A 25,112-nucleotide genomic window follows, 5' to 3' on the forward strand; every position below is an offset into this window, starting at 1 on the left:
CTGAAATAATATTTATAAGAGCACTTTGTGATGGTAAATTACTACACTATGTGCTCTCTTCTTGTCCCTTTCTCTGTGTTAATATCCTCCATTCTTTCCTCCTTTCTTCAAAACTCTGGGCAATATAAAAGGCCCTCCTTACCAAACCCAATCCCTCTCTGTGTCCTTGATCTCATCCCTATTCATCTTTTTTTTCAGCAAATTATTGCCTCAGTTATCCTCTCTATCTATCTTCAATCTCTTCCAACCTATTGGTTTCCTCCTTACTGCTTTCAAATGTGTCTAAGTCTCTCCTATCCTTAAAAAATCTTCTCTAGAACCTATCACACAAACACAACCCTGGACATTATCTTCTCTCTCTCCTTCTTTCCTAAGCCAAATTCCTCCTAGAAAAAACAGCCTAGACCCATTGTCTCCACTTTTTCAGCCCTTATTCATCCTTTAACCCTTTTGGTACCCAACCTCATTACTCACTTGAAACTGCTCTCTGTGATGTTACCAATGATCTATGAATTACCATATCTGATGGTCTGTTCTTACTCCTTACCCTTCTTGACTCTTTGCTATGTTTTACTCTGTTGACCATCCACCCCTCTTGAATACTCTCTCCTTGATGTGACATTATTCTCTCCTAGTTCTTTTCCTCCCTGGCTTATGCTTCCTACTTAGATTCCTTTGCCAGCCCCTCATTTATGTCATATTCCTTAACTATGGCTATACCCCAATGCTCCTCCCTGAGTTCTCTTCTGTTGCTACATTTCTCACTCTAAACTATTAAAATCAATATCCCTCACTTTCACTATGTAATTGGCCCTTCTCCAGTTCTAGTTACACATTCCTCGATAAATGTTTATGTTGCTTCTTTCATATGTCATCATCAACTTTGTTGTTGAGTCATTTTAGTTATGTCCAGCCCCTATTTGGGGTTTCCTTAGTAGAGATATTGTAGTGGTTTGACATTTTTTCCAGCTCATTTTGCAGATGAGGAAACTGAGGCAAATAGGGTTAAATGACTTCCTCAGGGTCACACAGCTAATAACTGAGACCAGATTTAAACTCACGAAAATGAGTCTTTCTGACTTTTGGTCTAGCATTCTATCCACTACTCCACCTAGCTATCCTATAACCAACTTAGCCCCATAACTATCTTTATTACTCCCTAGGTTACTTTCAGTTTTTATTCTTCTCAAATCATGCTATTCCATGATCTGTAGCAACAAAGGATAATGACAAGTCTGATATTGAAAAGATGGGCTTTGGAATCAGTGAGTAGTTTGAGATCATGAAAATGTTTGTAATTTCTTGAATATGATACAATCCAATCTCCTCCTGGGATATCTACGTTGGTTGTTCAAGATATTTATAAAGATGGACTAACTCAATGGGCTGCTCATCCAAATACACATCATGATATGGGAATGTTTATTCTTCATCTACTTTGGTTGTTTTTGTCTAATCTCCATTTTCATAGGAAGGGTTTTTGTTTGACATTGTGGATGATTGTGACTCTTATTGGTAGGGTCCTCTAATATTCTATGGCCTCAGTGAAAATGGTGAGTACTGTGAAATGAACTTGTTACCTCCCCAGTGTCTATAACCCGATTCTTTCAATGGAGGTCAGTAGACTGGGTGTCCCAAAAGTCTTAATTCATTTGAAGCTACCAAAAAAAATAATCTATGAGAAACATATTTTTATATAACTAATGAGAGGATTTGTTTCTCTTATATTTATTTCATAATTATAATAAATCTTATACATTATATTGTTTTTATATTATATATTATGTTATATTTGCAAAAAGTAAAAATAAATGGTAACAAAAAAACCACTTTCATAACTCAAGACTCTTGAGATATTCTATGACTTAGGTATTTGGGAAACAGAATAAAATCTCAAATTAATTGTACAGAAATCTTGCTTAATATAGTGACATTTTCAACTCTGTCAACTTGCTTTTTTATCTCAGTCTGTCTGTCTGTCTACTTGTCTATCCGCCTCTTTATCTACCTATCTCTAACTATATCTATCTCTATCTTTCTGTCTGTCTTTTTGTCTGTCTCGATCTATATATCCATCTGTCTATCTGTCTCTCTGTCTGTCTAGCTAGCTAGCTAGCTGTCTCTCTGTATTTCTAGCTATATACAGAGTCCCAAAAATGTTAGCATGTGTTTCAAACTTAAGAACTACAGTAAAGCTCTTGGGATTTCCTCCATGGATGTGTGTGTACTTTCAAGTACATATTGCTGTTGAGGAGGCTAGCACATAGCCTCGTAGAAGACCTTAAAGATTGCTTGGTTTTTAATGAATAAATAAGCAGGTTTTATAACTATCTTGCCAAGTGTATGCAAATGGTTACTTCTAAGGTCCTAAAAAGTATCTGAAAACAAGCCCTTTGACTGAGAATTTTAATTTTGGCATATCGAGTAGTCTGGTTTATATTATTAACTTCTACTCCCAAACAGAGAGGAATTATTAAAGCAAACAAGTCCAGTCACTGTCTAAATTGTCTTAAAATTCAAATGAGTGAAGCATGAATTAATAAGGCATTACTGGACTAAACAAGGGCACCTCAGTAGCCTAGAAAAGAAACTAAACTTTGGGGATATCTTAATCGAGAAGTCTTGTCTGATTATCATACTGAATACCATGCCCATTTTGAAGAGAACAGTCTAAGGCAGAGGGGGAAAGCACTGGCATCTAATTATAGCTGTCATTAACTTGCTGTATGACCTTGGGTTTTTTGTGGGGGTTTTGTTTAGTCATTTTTTAGTTGTATCTGACTTTTCATAACCCTTTTTAGAGTTTTTTAGACATGATACTGGGGTAGTTTGTCATTTCCTTCTCCAGCTCCTTTTACAGATGAGGAAATTGAGGTAAACAGAGTTAAGTGACTTGCCCAGGTACACACATACTGTAAGTATCTAAGACTAGATTTTAACTCAGATCTTCCTGATTCCAGGCACAGCACTCTATTCCATTGCATCACCTAGCTGCCCATGTAACCTTGGGTATATCACTTTCATGTCTCCAGGCTCCAGTTTCCCCATATGTAAATAAAAGAATCATAAATCTATTAACTTGGAACTAGAGCAAACTTTGGTGGGAGTCCAAATTTTACAGATTAAAAAAAAAAAAAACTAAGACCAGAGGGCAGCTCAGTGAATGAAGAGCCAGACAAAGAGATGGGAGATCCTGGATTTTAATCTGACCTCAGACACTTCCTAGCTATGTGACCCTGGGAAAGTCACTTAAACCCCATTGCCTAGCTCTTCCAATTCTTCTGCCTTGGAACCAATACTTAGTATTGATTCTAAGACAGGGTAAAGGTTTAAAAAAACAGACACAGAAAGGGCAAGTGATTATTCCAAGGCCACATAGGTAGTGAGCAGAGTCACAATTGGAACCCAAGTTCACTGACTCAAAATTCAGTGATGTTCCTGATTTATCATGCTGCCTGAGTTAGATTTATAATCTACAAGATTCTTTCCATTTTTCAGATATTCGCCTTTTTTGGGGAAACTGAGACTACTTTGGCCAGCTGGTAAAACCTATGGCTTCCCACCCACTCAAAATAAAAATTGTGAATGCATAAAATGAAACAGAGATAATTAAGGGGAAAACAATTATATTGAAATAAAGATATAATTTATTTCCTATTCCAGTTCATAATCTCTCTGAAAACTCAGAGTCTATGTTAAAAACTTTGATTCTATATATTCTGTGCAGAGAATGTAATGGATTTCTATAGTTCCCTTAACATTAACTAAAATCCTCTTATTTCTACTGCTTGAGCATATTCATGTTGTGTTGTTGGGTGCTGGAGGATCCTTTGAGGGGAACCTGAAGGATGACTCCCAGCAAGTTTATTTACGTTGTTGAAGATGAATAATCGAATTACCATCTGCACCATCTATCACTGCCGATAGTGATGAGTCAATTAATGCCTGGCATTTTCACTGGCACTGTGCGACAACAGTTATCCGAAGAGCAGCAGATTAATTGCAGGCTTGTCAAATGATGTTATTGTAATTGATGGTAATCATTTACTTTGTTTTATAAAGCTGGGTGGATGTTTCACACAGTCGGCACCCACGTTCTCACAAAATTACTTATGTCCCCCCACACAACTCCTGGACACCTCCTCAGAGCTCTGATAAATGAACATATGTATGTATTCAAATGTCTATTCTTTTAAGAAAGGAAAATTAACAGTCATTAATAAGGAAGGCCTTCAATATGCTAATCAAGTCTGAAAGCCTAGATGGATAAATGACATAAAGAAAGTCACACAGGAAAATAAATATTTTAGCAGGAGGGGAGACTATTGGAAAAGAACTTCTATTAGTTGTTGACGTCAGTCTGTCTACCAGTTAGGATTTCTATCAGTTAGACTTTCTATTAGACTTGGGTATAAATTGTAACATTAAGAACCAAGCCTATACTCAGTGATCTGAGATAATCCTGAAAGATTTAGGACGCCTCCAGAGAAAGGACTATTGGAATCATCTTTCATATCAGTGTATTTTTGGTTTTATTTTGGAGTTTGGGGAATGTATGTTATAAGGGTTTCTTAACTCATTGATTATTGGTATAGGATTGTAATACCAATAATTATATCCTGTGTGGTCAGTCTATTGGATCTGACTGAGAAAATGGCTTCTCAGATCAGCCTAAGAATTCTAGCTCAACCAGTTATATAAAAAATATATTTTTATTATGGTAAAAAAATAAAACTAAGGAAAGGGATAGTAAAAGGAAACTAGTGGAAAAGAAATTCTTATGATGTATAAGTCCCTAAGCTAAAATTTCTTACTCCAACCACCCATATCTGATCCTCAAGGATCTCCTTCTTCCCCAACAGAATTGCAGTTACTCCCTCTTCCTATTCTATCTAAATCCCCCAAAACCTTAATCTATCTATCCTATCTAAATTATACACAAAAGAAATAAGTTAGGTCTCTCTCTCCTTGCTGTATAGATGAACAAACAGCTTGAATCTCCACAGCCTTCTCCACTCGCCAAGCAAACCTGTTGGGCTTGCACTGATGTTTCACCAACAACCTCCTTCACTTGTCAGATCTTGTAGATAAATATTTGCTGTGAAAACACTGAGATTTTTTCAAATCTCACAGAGCAACTCTTAGGACCTCATTTCAGTACAGGGTTAGCCCACAGAGTGCAAAGTCAGTTGGGTAACTGCCTCTCAAAGCACTCTGGGAAAATTCCCTCTTACCCATAAGTCCATCTGATTTCAAATTTTAAAGAGACCTAGCTTATAAATCTAGTATGCATCTATCAATAACTTATGCTACTTACTCTATTTCCTAATGAACTCTTAATTAATGAATAATTCTTAATTAATAAATAATTCTCTACATGTATGACTTTGCTCTTACAACAATGACCAATGTGGAAGTGGGTTTTACATGACAAAAAGAATGGAGGGAAAATTAAAAAAAAAAAAAAAGAATTGAGCCTAGACAAAAATAAGCTATCTTGACAACCAAGATAGAACTATTTCCTTTAGGGATGCTTGGGAGATGTCATGGCAATGAAAATGGTGGATAACTGGAAGTTAATGGCTTTAAGACAAGTGTCTGGGGCACTGTAGGAACAGAGAGGTAGCATGGTGGCAGGAGAAAGAATACTAGATTGGGAAGCAAAGGATCACTTCTACTTTGCTTTTTTTGATTTGGAGTAAATCACATGATGTCTCTCTGCATTTAGGAGTCAATAGATATCATTCCCTTTTGTTAGGGTGTAGGTGCACAGCTATGGGCTCACATAGAGAATCTTGCAGATTCAAAAATAAGAAAATAAGAGAAATTATGGCATCATTGACAAAATAGTAGGATGCCACTAATTAGATAGGTGACCTTGGACAAGTCATTTCCTTCTATTTCATCATATCATTTGTTCCTAGAATATATGCAGAAACCCAGAAGAGATCTTAGAGACCATCTAATACACTTCTCCTTCCTGTCATTTTGCATAGGGAAATGGAGGCCCAGATAGATTCAATGATTTGCCCAAGGTTGCTCATTCATTTAGTAATAGAGTCAAGATTCAAACTCAGGTCTTCTGACTCTAAATCCTGTACTCTCTCCACTGGGCCAGGCTGCCTCTTATGCATGGATTCCAGACTGTTGTACCAGATGGATCCTTCCAACCATGTCATTTTATGAGTTTATGAGTCAATAGCATACATTATCTAAATTCTTAGGAACTCTCTTCATGGAGACTCTTAGCAAGAAAAAAAAGACTGTACTTCAGTAGGAACCTGAAGACAGAGAGATGAGCCAGCTAGCATCTCAGGATTTCTCCAATTGTACTCAAAACAACTGCTAAAAAGAAATGGAATGCAAGATCACTTACAGAATGTAAGCTAAGATAATGAGCAACTAAGATAGTGAAGGAGAAGTAGCTTAGCTCTCCCAACATTCCCCTCCAAACAGCTTTTAACACTTCAAATTGAATTTTAGAATGGCGGGGCCCACTCAAGGTCCATCCCAAGACAACTCGAGAGGTTGAAAAGGGAGGTTAGGACACCTGGTGAGGTTGGTCTGGAGTCCATGCAGTGACACCACCTGAGGGTCTTTGAGGCAGTGACAGTAGCAGCAACAACTTCAGGGGTTTTCAAGACAGAGACAGCAAGGAAATTGCCCCAACTGGTCAGAAAGATATTAAGGAGGACTCCTGTGCTAGCACTGGGCACAGGACTGGGCACTTTTTGGCAACCCTATTACCTATACTCATTTCTGGGTCACAGCTCCAGTTCAGAGAGAAGCACTTACATTTGCAAGGAAGCAGGACCTCAGAGGAGCAGTATCATGGGTGGCTGAAAGGGATCAGGAGCCCTTCCTGGGTAAGAACCAGAGCATAGACGAGGAGAGCAATGATCACATCTCTCCCTGGATCGCACTGCCTTGGAAGCATTAAAAACTTCCAAACCCAAAGAACTAGCTATGCAAATAGCAATGTGAAAAAGCCTGGCCTCCACCCTGATGCTGGGAATGTTGACATGAAGTTCATAATCAAGAAATAGCTGGAAAGATGAGCAAATCACAAAAAAAAAAAGAGCCAACCATAAAAATCAACTGTGGTGTGAAGGAAGATCAAGACACAAACTCAGAAGAAGCCATTTCAAAAAGCTATAAGCAAAGCATCAAAAGGGAAAAAAATTGACTTGAACACAAACTCAACAAGAATTCTTGCATGATCCAAATATTATTTTAAAAATAAAATAAGAAAATGTGAAGGATGGTGGCCTAGCAGTACCAGATCTTAAACTGAACTATAAAGCAATTATCATCAAAACAATCTGGTACTGGCTAAGAGATAGAAGGGTGATCTTTGGAATATACTCAGGGTAAATAACCTCAGCAATAAATAATTTTTTTTAAATTAAATAAGAGTGATAGAGTAGGGGCAGCTGGGTAGCTCAGTGGATTGAGAGTCAGGCCTAAAGACAGGAGGACCTAGGTGCATATCTGGCCTCAGACACTTCCCAGCTGTGTGACCCTGGGCAAGTCACTTGACCCCCATTGTCTAGCCCTTACCATTCTTCTGCCTTGGAACCAATACTTAGTATTGATTCCAAGATGGAAGGTAAGGGTTTAAAAAAATGGAGTCGTAGAGTAAAAGTTAGGAAAAGAAATAAAAGTGATAAAAGAAAATTATGGAAAGACAATAAAATATAAGCTCCTTGAGTATAAGGATATCCTAATGCTTTCCTTTGCCTCCCTTCCTTTTCCTCTTTTTTACCGTATTCCTTGTCTTTTCTTGCTTCCCTTCTCTTTTCCCTTCCTTTCCTTCCTCGGTTCTCCTTTTTCCTCTTCCCTTTCTTCCATTTCTCCTTTTGTACATATATAATCAACATTTATCACAATGCTCAGTCCATAGTAGTTGCTTAATAAATGTTTTGTTTTGTTTTTAATGAAACTGATACTTTCAAGTTGATGTAGATAAGACAGGACCAAAGCTAGAGAAGAAAAAGGGTTAGAAAAGGCATATGGGAAATGCGTTGTTGTTTTTAAGGGCTAGAAATCAGAAAAGAGAAAATAATTATCTCAGACTGGTCATAAAGTTTATTGAAGCTACAACTTGGGCTGAAAAAAATAAAGTATGAGCTTTTGCCTCTTAAAAGAATCAATTATTTGCCTCCTTGAGAGACTGATTCCACTGATTTTAGCTAAAGCAACACAAATTTGTAGGAATAAACAACTAACAGCAAATTGTTTTAAAGTGTGTTAGGGTATGAAAATTGCTGAGGGATATATAATTTATAGCGATGGCCCCATTAGGTGTTAAATGGCTGTGGGGAAAAACTCTACAGTAATCCAATTATCACTTTGCAGTGGGACTGGAGCTAGATAATTGAAAGCAGCTTTGTACAGAGGACTAGAGATCTGGGAGTCAAGAAAATTAGAATGCCCTTCCACCCAAAAGGTAGTTGTTGGGCTTGGAGCATCAGCTATGGGAGAGCCTGAAAAGTTTTCCAAAATGGATCAACCACTATATTGGCTATTCCAGCAAGCAACACCTACACAGACTTCCTCATGCTCACGGACTTTATGCACACTGATCTTTATGAAAATGGGCAACCCTCTTTTTGTTAATGTGAGTTCTTCATAAAAGTTTCAAGTAACCAAGAGTATGGGATTCCTTTAGAACACCTAAAAAATGAAGAGTGGTTTAGTATCCACTAATAGCTAAAAAAGCCTTTAGGAAAGGGAAGGTCCTGTCTTTGGACGATTAAAATCAATTCTTCAGGTATTGATCAAATTTCATTTAATTCACAGCATATTACCATGTTTACCAAACTTTATGGGATAAGGAATCCTCACAAGGATACAGGGGAAGTACTATTATCTCCATTTTTTCAATGAAGAAAATGATTCCAGAGGAGTTAAATTATTTGCCTAATATCACACAGTTGGCAGATACTAGATCCAAGATGATAATCTAAGTCTTTTGATTCTAAGGGTTTTTTAGGGCTCACAGGATCATAAAAGACCCATTGTCCAACATACATAAAATAATCAGAGGGCAATTCAAGACAGGAATATGTGCCTACATATGTAGAATAGTCATGATTAAGATGAAAGGAGAAAAAGCTTTAAGTCTTTGTAGATAGATGGATAGATGCATGCATTTGTAGACCTAATAAATACTAGTAATTAACACCTATGGGACAGCTAAGAGGTGCCATAGCCCACAGAGTGCCAGGCCTATAGTCAAAAAGATTTATCTTCACTGGCTTCTAAGCCTTACTAGCTATGTGACCCTGGACAAGTCACCTAATATCTCAATTCTTCATGTGTTAAATGATCAAGAGAAGGACATGGCAAACCATTCCAGTGTCTGCCAAGAAAACCCAAAATGGGGTCACACAGAGTTAGACACAACTCAAAAATGACTGAACAGAAACAAGTTTGTCAGGTAAATGTGTTAGCCATTGATCATACAATAACCAACAACAAAAACCCTTGTCTCTGCCCTCAAAAAATTTACATTCTACTAGCATAAGGTAAATTTCAACAACTGGAAAATCATGTAAAAACCACTCTTTGAGTCCTGGAGAAAAAATGTCAACACCTGGGTTGTATGGCCTGATTTGAAGACTTACAGAAAATCCCCAAATGAACAAGTGGACAGAAAGGAAAAGAGGCCCCAACAACAATTATACTCCTGGTTATAAAATGAGGATCAGTTTCTCTTTACCTATTTCAAAGGGGTGGTCTGAGTATAGCTATTTCTAAACACTAAAAAGCTCACTAAATCTAGTAATATATGATGCTCTCTTAGGTACTCTTGGGACTATAAAACGGCTTCGAGCTATATTCTATACCTTCAAGAAACAGATAATCCAGATTAAGAAGAAAAAACAGAAGTATATGAAAAGTACAGTGATAATACAAGACATAAATGATAATGAAATAAAAAGTAATCAAAAAAATCCCTCATGGCAATCCCTGAGAAAGGGCCAAATGAATGGCATAGATGGTCAACACTGAAGAAATTGAGAGGAGGGAGAAAAATATTAATGAGAGACAGAAACAGTGTGGCATAACTGAATGTAATGGACTTCTCTACTAGCAACAATGCAGTGATTAAAGACAATTCTGTGAGACTTATGAGAAAGAACACTATCCACATCCAGAGAAAGAACAGTGGGAGTAGAAACACAGAAGAAAAACAACTGCTGGATCACATAGGTTGATGGGGACATGATTGGGGATGTAGACTCTAAATGATCACCCTAGTGCAAATATCAATAATATGGAAATAGGTCTTGATCAATGACACTTATAAAACCCAGTGGAACTACAGTTGCCTATGGGAGGAGGGTGGGAAGAGAGAAGGGAAAGAGCATGAATTATGTAACCATGTAAAAATTTTCTTAATAAGACAACATTTAAAAAAGTAAATATTTGTGAGCTAGAATAGTTTTTGAAGGCTATTCTAATGAGAGAGGATTGCAGCTAGGTCTTAAAGAATTGGTCAAGTGAATATATCTTATCTTCCCTACTATATTATTGGAAATAAAGAATCATCTTTTGAATCTATTTGTTTTTGAATGGATTACTAGAGGGCCTGGCAAACTATGACCCAGTAGCAATTCATTTTAAATGAATTATCTTTTGGAACCCCCCAAAACAGGCAGCTGCCTGGATCTGGCCCAAGGGTCAGAGTTTGCCCACCCCTGACCTACAACAGAAAATTAAGCATTACATCTAGTAAACAAAAAATGGATGAATGAATATCACCAAAAGAGGTTTGACTTTTATAGAGTACTAGTTTCCTTTTCCCTACTCTTTAGGCCATCTGGTTTAGCTCAAAACTGTGATCACTTAGATATTAGCATCTAATTCAAATTTCCTCTTCAACCCCCTGTAGGGTTGAGGTCCAGTGAAGAACTGGTTTACCTCTTTTCCCCATACAAATAGGTAATCAGGCTCCTGGAATTCACAGTTATATCCTTTTCCCTTCCCCCACACCACCAAGGGCAAAGGCAAGACAGCTTTATGCATTGCCAATGGTTGACTGAGAAGCCCAAGGTAAAGTACCCAAATTCACCTGTGAGTCATATATAATTTGAAGTCTTAGAAAGCAGGTAGAAGGCCAGTGAGATACATGAATAGTATAAAAAGCCATTTTGCTAAAGTAGTTCAAGGCTCTCTGCATACGCTTTGCTAGGGGAGAAGGGTCAGATATCACAGAGATAATCAATAATCAATAATGAGAAGTGAATGATTTATACAGGAATGGCAGTCACAGTTTTTGATTCTCTCCAGTTGATCCATTGTGTTCTATGATCAAGTATAGCTCTTTGACATATATTGCTAATTATAATTCCCTAATTTCCAGATCTCAAATATTGACCCTCCCAAAAGAGACAAAAGGCAAAGCCCAACTTGATATCTTTGCTAGACAGTAGCAATTAAATTAGGGGTAGAGCATATGGATGTTTTCCAATGTTCCTCATACCTGTATGAAGGTCCACATTTTTAATGTAAAGAAAATAAATGTAAGAGTGAGAGTCAATCATATCAGTACTTCCACTCCACTTATACCAATGCTCTATTCCCAAATATTTTCGATGAGTGAACACTCTACTAAATGAAGCAATTAAAGAGGTATTATACTACATGAGAAAAAAATCATCTTCTTGAATTTTATTCTGGACTAAGACAGTTGATAGTTGTGTGACTTGGAGCAAGTCACTTCATCCTGTTCGCCTCAGTTTCTCATCTGTAAAATGAACCAGAGAAAGAAAATGGCAAAATACTCAAAAATCACTTTGTCAAGAAATCTCCAAATGAGATCACTAAGAGTCTGACACAGCTAAACAGTGAATGAACAACAACTAAAAGGTATTTAATTGATATGGAAGGGATAAAAACCATTGGATGAAAAAGCATGGCGCTACCCAGAAAGGATATTAAGATTAGTTGAAGTTTGCCCTTAGATATGTGCAATAGGACTTTGGGCAAAAAAAAAAATGATGAGCTAGTTCAGAATTGGGCATCCCAGAATCAAGCTAGGCAGAACAGGAAGGAACGTCAGCCATGCTACTGAGAAGGAATCTCTTGGGGGTGAGGATCTGGAGCAGGAGAAAGCTACCTTGACCAGAGGAAGACCTTGTGAACTTCAAAAGATCAGAGGATTTGGGACAACCTCATCTTTGATGCTGGGTGTCTCTGAAATAGCAATGAATGAAAGTAATGTCAGCATCATTAGATAAAGACATTGAAGGCAAATTCAACACCTTGAGGAAAGACAGCTTTAGGACTCTATGAGTTCAGTTGAAAGCCTTACTGTACATAAAGGGAAATTTATGAGGAGTCCATGAAGGAGAAAAAAGAACTTTCAATAATCATGAGCTGTGACTTGATCCTTTGCTACTTTCCTCTGATCTCTGCATGTATTCATGGGGAAATGCAACCTAGACTTTTAGGGCAATGTTTTGTACAAATTGTTCTTATCAGTAAATACTAAAATTCTAAAATGCTAAAATTCCCAAAAGCTAATTAACTCTGACTAATTGATATCAACTGCTAATCAGTGTTGTTGGGGGTTGGGAGTAGCATGTTGATGCAGAGATTGTCAACAAAACATTTGGAGAAAACAATCTCAATCTCTCAATGTTACTCCTCATATTTTAAATGGAGAAGTAGTAGCTGACCTCAAAGCACTTGATTACCATTGCAAGGATGAATAAAGATGGTAGCACCAGAGCTTTTGCTATAAATACAAATTAGTTAAATGTGAGGTAAAGATGAAAATCAATACTAGTCTTAGGAAGTTGCCTAGATCACTACAAGGTTAAGTAACTTATCTAGGACCACACAGACACTATAGGTCAAAAATCATACCTGAAACTAGGTCTTAATGGCTTTGAGTCTGGTTCTCTATCCACTAGCCCACACTGCCATCAACATGGATATTTCCTGTTGATGATGTTATTGATTGTTTGGTTCAGATATGTCTGACTCATGGAGACCCCATTTGGAGTTTTCTTGGGAGAGATTATTGAAGTGGTTTGCTATTTCTTCTTCCATTCATTTTATATGTGAGGAAACTGAGATAAACAGAGTAAAGTGACTTGCCCAAGGTCACCTAGACAGTATCTGAGCCTGGGTCAGATGAGCCTTGGGGAGTGAATTCTATCTACATAAGTGACTTGTCCAAGATCACACAACTATTAAGTGTCTGAGGCCAGATTTGAACACAGGAAGAGAAGATAAATCATCCTGACTCCAGGCCTGGCACTCTATGATATGCACCATGGTGACCCCTATCAGCTCACGTTTCTATAATACTTTGTAGTTTACAAAGTATTTTCCTTTTACCCTCTCAGAGAAATAGATTAAATAGGAGAATATTATCCCCATTTTATTCTAAGCAAAGTATTATCCTCATTTTATAAATGATCTAGGCAGACTTCCTGCCCCTTTAGAGGTTCCTAACCTAAGGACTATCTCAGGAAGAAAGGAAGTTTACCCTTTCCCAACCCCCATTTCTACAGCAACTGGATGAACAGAATAGAGGTCCAGTGCTTGTTGAGTCAGGAAAATGTGTACAAACAGACTCAGCAGCAGAAAGGAGATCTTGAGAGAGTCCCAGAACACAAGGGATAATTTTGTATGCCCTGTAGGAGTTTGGAGGCCAGGAGATAAGGAAGAATGATAGCAAAAATGAAGGGTCAGCACTTAGGGGTCTTTCACCCCAATACAGCTGATATCACAACAAGGCAGCAATATTGAGGATTAAATGTTTTAAATGAAATGCAAAAATAAGTCAGGGTAGTGGGGAAGCTAGGTGGCTAAGAGGGTTGAGAGCCAAGCTTAGAGAAAAGAAGTCCTGGGATAGAATCTGGCCTCAGATACTTCCTAGCTAGGTGACCCTGAGCAAGTCACTTAACCCCCTCTGCCTAGCCCTTACTGTGCTTCTGCTTTGGAGCCAGTGCATAGTACTGATTCTAAGGCAGAAGGTAAGGACAAAATGAGTCTAGGTCATCATCATTAAACCTGCCATAGGATTAAAAGTTCTCATTTTGCTTGATAAAGAGAAATGAAAAGGGGCAGGTTGATGGCTAGTATTATGATTTAAATTATTCAAGAAACTATTTGGGGTGGGGTAAGAATATCAATTTATTGATAATCCTAGCATAAAAGTAATAAATTAATGGGTCAGTGAGCCCCCCCCCATGATCAAAAACCCAAAGGTCTTTCAGGCAGCCTTTCAATACAATTTGGGAGCTCATGATTCAGCCCCTCCCTAGAGCATCCTAAGACATCTCTGACTGGTGAGTAGAAAGAGAGGAGATTGTTCATTAAGACTCTCAACCTCTCCCTACCACCATTGAAAATGGGGTCATATAGGAAGGAAGACCTTTGTCCATTAACTGGATTGGGGAAGTGGGACATTCTACGTGTTCCTAAGAACATAGGAAATACAAGTCAACAGACTGATTAAAGCCCCTCTAATCCAACACCCTGACCTAGGATTAATGCAGTATATAAAAAAATAAATTCTCACCAATAGTGAGAACTAGAGAAAATATCTAGTCTTCCCTCTTATTGGTCACATGCCTTTGTTCTTAAAATGATGTTGTTCAGTCGATTCAATCATGTCTGATTGACTGGATTTGGGGTTTTCTTGGCAAAGATACTAAAGTAATTCACTACTTCTTTCTCTAGTTCATTTTACAAATGAGGAAACTGAGACAAACAGGGTCAAGTAATTTGTCCAGAGTCACAACTAATAGGTATATAAAGCTGGATTTGAACTCAGGAAGATTATTCTTCCTGACTTCAGCTCCAACACTCTTTCCACTGTGCCACCCTTACCAGGATGTGGTGCTGATAACATCATACAAAAATCAGAGAGCATCAATGATGATTTCTTTATTTAGCCTGCATCTCACAACACAACTCTCTAATATTTAATAATTATAATTTCTATATTATTTTTTAAAAGAGATAATAAAATGCCATCACTCCAAAGATAAACCGCGAAACCATTCAAAATTAAGCAGTTGAAAATTCCCAGATTCATTTGCCTTGATATATCGATAAACTTTCTCTGAAACAAAGCTAATCATCTCAATGGTGCAGATTTAATTGCTAGTTGGTTGACAGATAATAAAAAGACCTACAGATTAAAATATGAACTAATTACTGTATTCAATTCCATTTACTTGATTTCATGTTCCATTAATTTTTTGCATCATTTGTAGTGGAAGCTCTAGATTTATATTCCTTTCTCCCCCAGTGAGTTATGCCATCGAGTTGCCTGTGGCATGCCCATGTTCCAAATGGGTTGGAAAGGGCAGAATTCTGGGCAGTAAATATTTAGCAGAAACAGCCTAGCATACGGTAAGTGAAGGTAATTATCCATTCTCAAATACCATACACAGCACGTGTATATAAATCTATCCAGATATCAGCAATGCCAAGACCTCATGACTATTCATTGAATTTCCTTATTAGAGCTATGAGGAATAACTCACTGGAGCTAGTGAAGGTGATGGTAGGGGTCTAGGGAACAGCCTCGTATAGGGGTCTGCAAACTACCTTTTGAGAGCCAATCAGGCAACTATTTTTGTACTGCATGGGAGCTAAGAATGGTTTTTACATTTTTAAATACACTAAAACTTTATTATTTTAAAATGTAGAAACCATTTTAACTCCTGCCACAAAAACAAACCATAGGGTAGATTTGCCTAACCCTTGGCCCCTGTGTAACAGAGAACTCTGACAATTAGGTTTATAGGCTCCTAGAGCTAGAGGTAGTATGGACCTAAAAGATCATCCAATCTAATGTCCTCACTTTACATTTGAGGAAAATGAGTCTTCAAGAAAGAAATTGACTAGGATCACAGGTTCAAGGTAGCCAAGCAAGGATTCAGAACCAGTTCTTCTTACTCCAAATCCATTATTCTTTTAGCTTCTGAACTCAGCCCTGCTCTTTGTTACCTGTGTAAACTTTGACACGTTTTACCATGGCCATCTTTTTGGATTCTTTCTATTCCCTGGAGTTTTATGACATTCCAAATGGGGGCTTTATAGGTGTTAATTCACCAAGTTCACCAGTCAAGTTGCCTCTCTGAAACTAGGTTCCCTCATTTGTGAAATGAAGGATTTGGACTAGAGAGTCTCATCATTTCCTTCCGGTTCTATAGAATCCTATTTTGGCATCATCCCAACAATAAATTGAGGTAGAAGCATATTTCTCCAGAAAGCATTATAGTGATATACAGTGTGGCTTTTACATCCTCACTTGTCTCCTAAGGACTGTATTTTATTTGCTAACAACTCTGCTTTCTTAGTTTATATCAACACATTGCCACAAAGTTGGAAAGCCCCCTTGAAGTCATGCACATGTGTGAAATTTTATTTTTCTTCTTTAAATAGATATATACATATATGTTAACCTCTGCAAAATTTGAGAAACTCTACCATCTTGTCCTGAAGGTTAGCTGTGGTTTTAAAGGAACCTTAGTGAATGCAATTTCTCTCCTTGAAACTATTTGCTGAACTCAAAATTTCTAGAATCAACTCTGTAAGTGAATCCTGCAGGAGCTCTTTGGCAAAATGAGCTTAGCCAGGAGGTTTTAAATTATAAGCCAGGCTAAAAGGAAATGGAAGGGAGGGAAGGAAGCCCAGCAATCACCAGTTATAGGATCAGCAGTAGGGAACTTGTGTGATGGTTTTTCAAAGAAAATAATTTTTCTGCTCCAGGAAATACTGGTTGTGTGAGGATGCCAAATGAACCTCCCAGGGCAGCTGCCAATTTTTCATTGGGTCGTAGATTGATAGAATGTCAGAGATGTGAACACCCTTAGAGATCATTTAGTACAGCCCACCTCGTCCATTTTGTAAATGGGAAAACTGGGGCCCAAAGATGAGAAACAGCTTTTCCAAGAAACATAATGAGAAAACTGGAACCCTGGTCTCCCGGATGCCCAACCTAAAACTCCTGAAAGCTCTTCTGATGGGCTAAATATCTTCTACTATTATTTCACCATCATTTTTGGTATAATTTTTCCCCATCACTCAGCTACAAGAGTTAGCTCCCACCAATATCATGATTGAGTCTAAGACTGTGCTCAGCAGCCTCCTTCCCAAATAAACACACACACATTCACTCACTCATAAAAGAAGACGGTAAATGATTTCCATCTCTTATTAAACTTCTCAATAATCACTTCTTACACTGGGATTTCCTAGAAATGTTGGAATAGCAGGGGTACGGTGTGGTAGAAAATGCAGGGACAGGAAAGAGAAGAATCATTTGCTTATTTCCTGCAGGAAACTCTGTGGTGCTTTTTCTTAGCAGCGGCCAAAGGAATGATAAGAATAGCAATGGAAACACAGATTATATATGTATATATATATATATGTATATATATTTATAAATATATAAAATGTATATAGGGCATACACATAGGCCATATAGGCATATATGCACATATTTTGAGAGATTATATGTGTGTGAATATATATATATATGCATAGACATAGATGTACATATTGTGTCTGATCAGTTCTCAACCTTAGAGTATATTTGTATCAAAGGTTACGAATCACAAAGCCTAGAACTATGATACAAACATATAAATATGCATACAAACACACATATACACATATCACACAAGTATATAAATAAATATATATCTACCTTATACCTCTGGAGTAAATATTATACTATTTTATGTGAAAATGGTAATATATATAGTAAATAATAGTAAATACTATTTTTAGTCATTTTTCAGTCATGTTAGATTCTTTGTGACTCCATTTGGAGTTTTCTGGCAAAATATACTAAAGTAGTTTATTTACTATTTCCTTACACTGCTCATTTTATGATTGAGGAACCTGAGACAACCAGGTTAAGTGACTTGTCCAGGGTAACATAGTTTGTGAGACTGGATTTGAACTCAAATCTTCCTGACTCTATCCACTGCTCCATCTAAGTGCTCTGTTTTGGCATTAGAATCAAGCAGATTAAGCAAATGACTAGATCGGGATTGGGATGTTGGGAGCAGAGACTAAGGGAGGACATTATTGTAAGAGAGAGAATAATTAAAGATGACTGTGCTATTGGGAATCTGGGTAACTAGAAAAATGGTATTATCCCTGAAAGATGCAGGTGAAATACAAAGGTTTTGGTGAAGAAGACACTGAGTTCCATTTTGAACATCTTGTTATTAACACCTATGGAACATCCAAGTGGAAGTGTCTAGTGAGCAATTAATGACATGGGATCAGAGCCCAGTAGAAATATAAAAGTCAAGGGATAGAAAGGTGGCTCAGTGGATAGAAAGCCAGGACTGGAGTCAAGAGGTTCTGGGTTCAAATCTGGCCTCAGACACTTCTTAATTCTGTGTCTTGGATTAATTACAATTGCCCAGCCCTTACCACTCTTCTGCCTTAGAACCCACACTTCATATCAGTTCTAAGTCAAAAGGTAAGAGTTATAAAAAATAGAAAGAGAAAGGTAAGATATACAGGTTTGGGAGGCATCTATATAGAGATGATAACTGAAGCAAGAGGAACAGATGAGATCTGAGAAGGTAAACAGAGAGACAAGAGGACCCAGAACAGAGCCCTATGCTACAGCCATGTAAAATGGATGGGATTGGGGTGATGGTGTAGCAAATGAGTTTTCAGACTGGTGGGAGGAGAATCAGGAAGAGAGTAATGGCAGAATACCCCAGGGAATAGAAAGAATTCAAAAAGATGGCAGTGGTTTAAAAATATATATGTATATAAATACATATTTATGTAGTCAAGCAGGATGAGGGCTAAATCTATATTATAATATAGAATAACACTGGGGAAAGGGCAGATTAATTTTCCTACACGTGGTCTTATTGTGAACACAAGGTATACTATACAGAGAGCAATTGTGCTTCTGGGACCCACAGACTCCAAGTGTATTGAAAGTCTATGAAAAGAATTCCACAAAATGAAAAAATCTTGGATGAGCTACTATCAGCAACTCACTGGTTGTCATCAACCAGGGGGATCAGAGAGAAGATTTGAACCGAGGTCTTCTTGACTTAAAGACTAACTCTATCCACTCTGCCCAACTTGCAAAACATTTTACATACTTTATCTCATCTGGCCTCACAACAAGTCTGTGAGCAAGGCACCATGGATATTATAGATGCACATTTTGTAGATGAAGCAATGAAGCAATTCAGGGATGTTAGGTGGGCACATAGCTATGAGTGACAGAGGTAGGACTTGAACATAGTTCTCTATTTTTGGTGTAATATACTGTGCATCTACCCAGTCCACTACACAAATCAGGAGGCAGTTAGCAAATACTCTGGGAATTCACTGCATACTTGTTTTTTCTTTTGTATTTGTATATTCTCCACCTGGACACTTCTTCTTAGGTAGCTGTACCATGGGAAAATGTCCCATGTATATCCTCCTGCCCTCCTTCAATCCTTCCAGGGAATTCTGTTGGTTGGTCAACTGAAGGGCTCAGACACAGGGAGCTCCCCAAGATTTATAATGGATCTGCCTTGGGAACAGCCCCATCTGTCATTCCTTCAGCCTAAGGATGTGCTCATGTCAGAGGACAGAGACAAGACCTAAAACTCTGGAAGAATGCAAACCAGTTCTATCATTCTTGAGTGGACCTGTGATTTTTTTCTAATGCGGAAACTCCTTTCTAAGGCATTGATAGCATTTAATCCAAGATATTTCATCTTGTGGTATTCTTTTTCCTGTCTTCAATAGACCGTCAATCCCCTATGAATCTTTGGGCTCCAACAGCACTATAGCTTTCTGTATATTCTGTTTGTGTTCATAATATGATCACATGCAGGAAAATTGATCTGCTCATTCCCCAAAGGTGTAGTTCTGTCTATTCAGATATCTAGTAAGCCAAGGCATTATGGTAAAGAAGCAAACACAAGTAAAATGAGTCAACCTGTTGACATTTGATACTTGAGAAAGAGCATTTAGCTTGTAGGTATTTCCATTTCCTATAAGTTTTATAATCAAAAGCACTAACCTATAACCTATACTATTGCCTTAAGTAAATTGATTTCTCTTCCTAGCCTATATTTCTATTTTTTTTTTAAATCCTTGCCTTCTGGCTTACAATGTAAAGTATCAATTCTCAGGCAGTTGAGAGGTAAGGGCTAAGCAGCTAGGGTTAAGTGACTTGCCCAGTTTCACAGAGCTAGGAAGTATCTGAACCCAGGTCCTTCCAAACCCAGACCTGGTGCTCTATCCACTGTGCTACCCAGTTGCCCTTTTGGCCTGTATTTATTCATCTGTAACTCAAAAGGGAGGCACTGTGGGATAATGGAAAGAGAATCGGCTTGGGAGCCAGGAGACATGGGTTCTGGTCCTATCTCTGCCGCTAGCTAAGTGAGTAACCTTGGTGAAGTCAGTCCCCTGCCCCCAGCCTCCTATGTAAAAGGAGAGAGTAGCCTCTGAATCAGAATCAGGAAGCCCTGGGTACCAGGAAAATCTCAGACCCTTATTAGTCCTGTGACCTAAGGCTAGCAGCTTGGTCTCTCTCACAAGATACTCACAAGTATCTAATCAACCACTAATGACTAATGTGTCAGGCACTGTGCTAAGTGCTTGTGATACAACAAAAAGAAAAACAAACAAACAAAAAAAAACCCTTCTGCCTTTCAAGGAGATTGTATTCTAATGGGTGAATGCACATGTAAACTACTACCAAATTTATCATAACCTTCCATATATTCTTTATGTATGTATGTTACATAATAAACAGATATAAAAATCTTAATAACTTAAAGCCACACTAGCACTTCTGCAGTACTCTGGATAGGTGTGTCATGTATATTATATATAATAGATGCTTATGTTTATGATATGAGTATGTATACATATACCTAGTAAATAGAGGATAATCTGAGAAGGGAAAGCTTGAGCAGTCTAATAGACTGTGGGGGGAAAGCCTTCAGAAAGTAAATTTATCTTGAGGCAACTAAATGGGGCAATGCATAGAGGGCTACACTTAGAATCAGTTCTGTGTTCCAAATCTGCCTAAGAATACTAGACTCTAGGTAAATCATTTAACTTCTCTGCCCCAGTTTCCTCAAATGTAAAATTGGGATAGTGATAGCACCTACCTGCTCCCTAAGATTGTTATAAGAATCAAAGACTGCCTCTCTGTCTCTGTCTCTTTCTGTCTCTGTCTCTCTCTCCCTCCCTCTCCCCCTCTTCACCCTCTCCCTTTCTGTTTGTCTCCCTCTCCCTCTCTCTTTTCTCTCTCTCTCTCTCTCTGTATATCTCTCCCTTTCCTTCTCCCTCTCTCCCCCTTTCTGCCTCTGTCTCTTCTCTCTCTCTGTCTCTCTGTGTGTATCTCTCCCTCTCCTCCCTCTCTCCTCTTTCTGTCTCTGTCTCTCTCTCTGTTTCTCTGTGTGTATATATCTCCCTTTCCTTCTCCCTCTCTCCCCCTTTCTGTCTCTGTCTCTGTCTCTCTCTGTCTCTCTCTGTCTCTCTGTCTCTCTCTCTCTGTCTCTCTCTCTCTCTCTCTGTCTCTCTCTCTCTCTCTCTGTCTCTCTCTCTCTCTCTCTCTGTGGGTATATCTCCCTTTCCTTCTCCCTCTCTCCCCCTTTCTGTCTCTGTCTCTGTCTCTGTCTCTCTCTGTCTGTCTCTGTCTCTATGTGTGTGTATCTCTCCCTCTCCTCCTTCTCTCCCCTTTCTGTCTGTTTCTCTTCTCTCTCTCTGTATCTCTGTGTGTATGTCTCTCCCTCTCCTTCTCCCTCTCTCCCCCTTTCTGTCTCTGTCTCTGTCTCTTCCCCTCCCTCTCTCCCTCTCCCTGTTTCTTTTTCTCTCTCCCTTTCTCCGTATCTCTCTCTCTGTTTCTCTCTCCCTCTCTCTCTCTGTCTGTCTTTGTGTGTGTGTGTGTCTATCTCTCCTTCTCCCTCTCTCCTCCCTCTCCCCCTCTCCCTTTCTGTCTGTCTGTCTCTCTATATATAAATATAGATATACACACAGTGCTTTCCAAACCTTAAAATGTTCTATAAATGCTAGTTGTTGTTATGAATCAGTAAACATTCATTAAGTGCCCACCGTGTGCCAGGCACTGTGCTAAGTTTATTATTATTACTATTCATTGAAGCCAGGGAAACGCTAGTATAGCTCTGGGGCAGAATATTCCAAACATGAGGGACAGCCGGTGGAAAGACAGGGAGACAGAAGATGGGAGTGGAACGTTTAAGAAATGCAGCTAGATCCACCTCCAGAGAAATAACTGCTGGAGACAGGCGCAGATCAAAGCATACTATCTTCCACATAAGTCTTTTTATGATTTTATTTTGGGAGTTTGGCTCTATATGAATATTCTCTTACAACAGTGGCCGATATGGAAGTGTGTTTTGGTAATACATATATAATGTATTGGTAATACATATATACATGGTAATACATATATAATCAAGATCAAATTGCTTCCAATCTCTAAGAGGAGGGAGGGAAGAGAAGGAAGGAGACAATTTAGATCTTGTAATCTTGGAAAACATATGTTGAAAATTGTTATTACATGTAATTGGGAAAATAAATATCTTTGAATTAAAAAAATGCAGCTAGGTGGCACAGTGGATAGAGCATCAGGCCTGGAGTCAGGATGACTCATCTTCCTGAGTGGGACCCTGGGCAAGTCGCTTAAACCAGTATGCCTCAGTTTCTTCGTCTGAACAATGAGCTGGAGAAGGAAATGGTAAACCACTCCAAAACCCCAAATGGGGTCACAAAGTGTCAGACACACCTGAAATGATCGAAGAGCAAAGTGTTCAAGGTGTGGAATAAAACATACAGAAATTGAAAGGAAGGAAGGGGCCAGGTTATAGAGAACTTTAAATGACAGACAGAATTAAATATTTGATCCTAGAGGTAAGAATGAACCTCTTGAACTCACTGAAGTGAGAGGACAAGAGAGATGGGTCAGACTTAGGCTTTTGTAATATTATTTTAGCAACTGACTGAAGGATAAAGGGAAAGACTTGAAGCAGGGGGATTCATTTAGAAATCTGTGTGCCCCTTTGCCCTCATGATACTACAGTAGAGAGTGCCAGGCCTGAAGTCAGGAGAACCTGAGTTCAAATCTGGCTTCAGACACTTGGTAGCCGTGGGACCCTGGGGAAGTCATTTTACCCTGTTTCTCTCCATTTCCTCATCTGTAAAATGAATTGAAGAAGGGAAATGGCAAACTACTCTAGTATTTTTGCCAAGAAGACCCCAAATGGGGTCACAAAGTCAGACCCAACTGAAAAATGTATAAACAACCAACAAATGAAGTCTGTTTTTAAATTTTTTCCTACCTTTAAACTGGTTATCTTCTGATCCCATAGCCATATGACTTCTGAGGATCCTTCCAACTCTAATGAAGGTAGAAGCTTCCTACTTAATTGTATGACCCCCAAATATAAACACTGATTTGTGAGGTCAGCATTCTTTCGGTCAGAAGTGTTGATTGTTAGTGTGATCTTTAGCCTACCTCAGAAGGATTCTCAATGGGGTCAGAGAAGCTCTAGAAATTGTCACTATTGTACTGTGTTCATTAAAAGTCTTAGTTTCCCACAGCAATTGATTTAACATCCAAGAAAGAGAGGGAAGGAAGGCTCACTTGTTTCTAAAAGGGAGAGTTTATATGAAGTATTGCTTCTCATATCTGCTGTCACATTACACACACACACACATTGGCCTACACATCAGAGCAATAACGAGGGATATAGTTTCACCTGGGAAATAAAAACAATTTGGAGGCTGGAGAGTCATTCTGGGCACTAGCCTTGAAAGAAAAGCTAGGGGAAACGGTTGTACTCTGTGGGAATGGTGGCGAATAGAGAACCAGATCATGAAACATAAGTATGACAGAGGTGTCTGGAGCCAGCTCCTCCTGGCTGCTTCTTCAATTTTCAGGATATGTATTTATACCTCAGAAATCAATAAATGCTATAAATTAGGAGTTGATTTCTTATTTTGCTAATTATATAGATTTTGTAAAAGTAATGTAGTAGTAGTAGTAGTAATGAGATTCAACTTGAAAGAGTAGTGTTCATTAAATTTTTATTTTTGGTTGTTACCTATTTACCAGAATACCCCAGTGCATAAAGGGTCATTTCCAAGGAAGCGGCTCCTCTGGGGGATGAAGCATGCCCCCGCCATAGAGCAGCAGCCTCATTCATCCTTCTAGTTGGCAGCTGAGAAAAACACACAGACATATATACAAATAAATGGGTGTACAAACACACAAACACAAATATATAATATTAACATATATACATAAACATGCATTATTCCATCTGGGCACACGCTTTTCATTTTGCTTTGTCTCTCATGGTAAGAGATTAAATCGTTTTCTTCTCCTTGTGTCTTGGTGCTCCTTGGAAGAAACTCAAAACATGATAATTATCCATAACCAAAGCTTCCATGCAGGAACCAATGGCCTTTGGGACCAGAACAGTGAGAACATTCTGTCACCTTATATATGGAAATCCTCTTTAGAGCCTGTATTTAAAGTACTCTCCCATGGAGCAAAGGTAGATAATTTCTGCTCAGAGGAGCAATTGTAGAATTTGCTATTTAAACCTGCAGGGTTTTAAAAACAATCCATAGTTAAATCTCTAGTGTCATTTATGAAATATTTATATGGTTCCATTTACATTATTTTAATTTTCTTACTGGTGTCTTTACTAGCTGGAGGGTGATTTTTCTTTAATTAAAGAGCAATTTACCTTCAAAGCATAAAAATAAAGCCTCCCATCACCCTGAATCCCTTGTCACTTTTTTGCTGATATTATTACTGCTGCTTTCTCTGTTTTCTGGAGTTTTCTCTTTTTCTAGCTTTGCCTGGCTTCATGGCCTATGAGGACATAAAGTCTCTGCCAGTCTGGGTCTATTGTTCCGGTGTCGGTGAATCAGTAGCAGCAGAGGGTCTTGCTTCTCTTACAAACTGTCACAGAGTGCTTGGGAGACTCATTCATCTTTTTCAAAAAGAGAAGGACCTAACAGCTTCTCTCTCCATTTTCTTGATGTGCCACAGAGAGATAGGAAATGATTCAAGCTGAGAGGGACCAAGAATACCTTAGCAACCAGCT

General features: G+C 38.3%; 1 protein-coding gene across 3 annotated transcripts in view; it reads left to right on the forward strand.

Moving 5' to 3' along the window:
• CA10 (carbonic anhydrase 10) overlaps positions 1-25,112 on the forward strand; it is a 732,369-nt gene that overhangs the window by 581,143 nt on the left and 126,114 nt on the right. The window lies entirely within an intron of this gene.

This window comes from Monodelphis domestica, chromosome 2, assembly GCF_027887165.1.
Source record: "Monodelphis domestica isolate mMonDom1 chromosome 2, mMonDom1.pri, whole genome shotgun sequence".
Lineage (NCBI taxonomy): Eukaryota > Metazoa > Chordata > Mammalia > Didelphimorphia > Didelphidae > Monodelphis > Monodelphis domestica.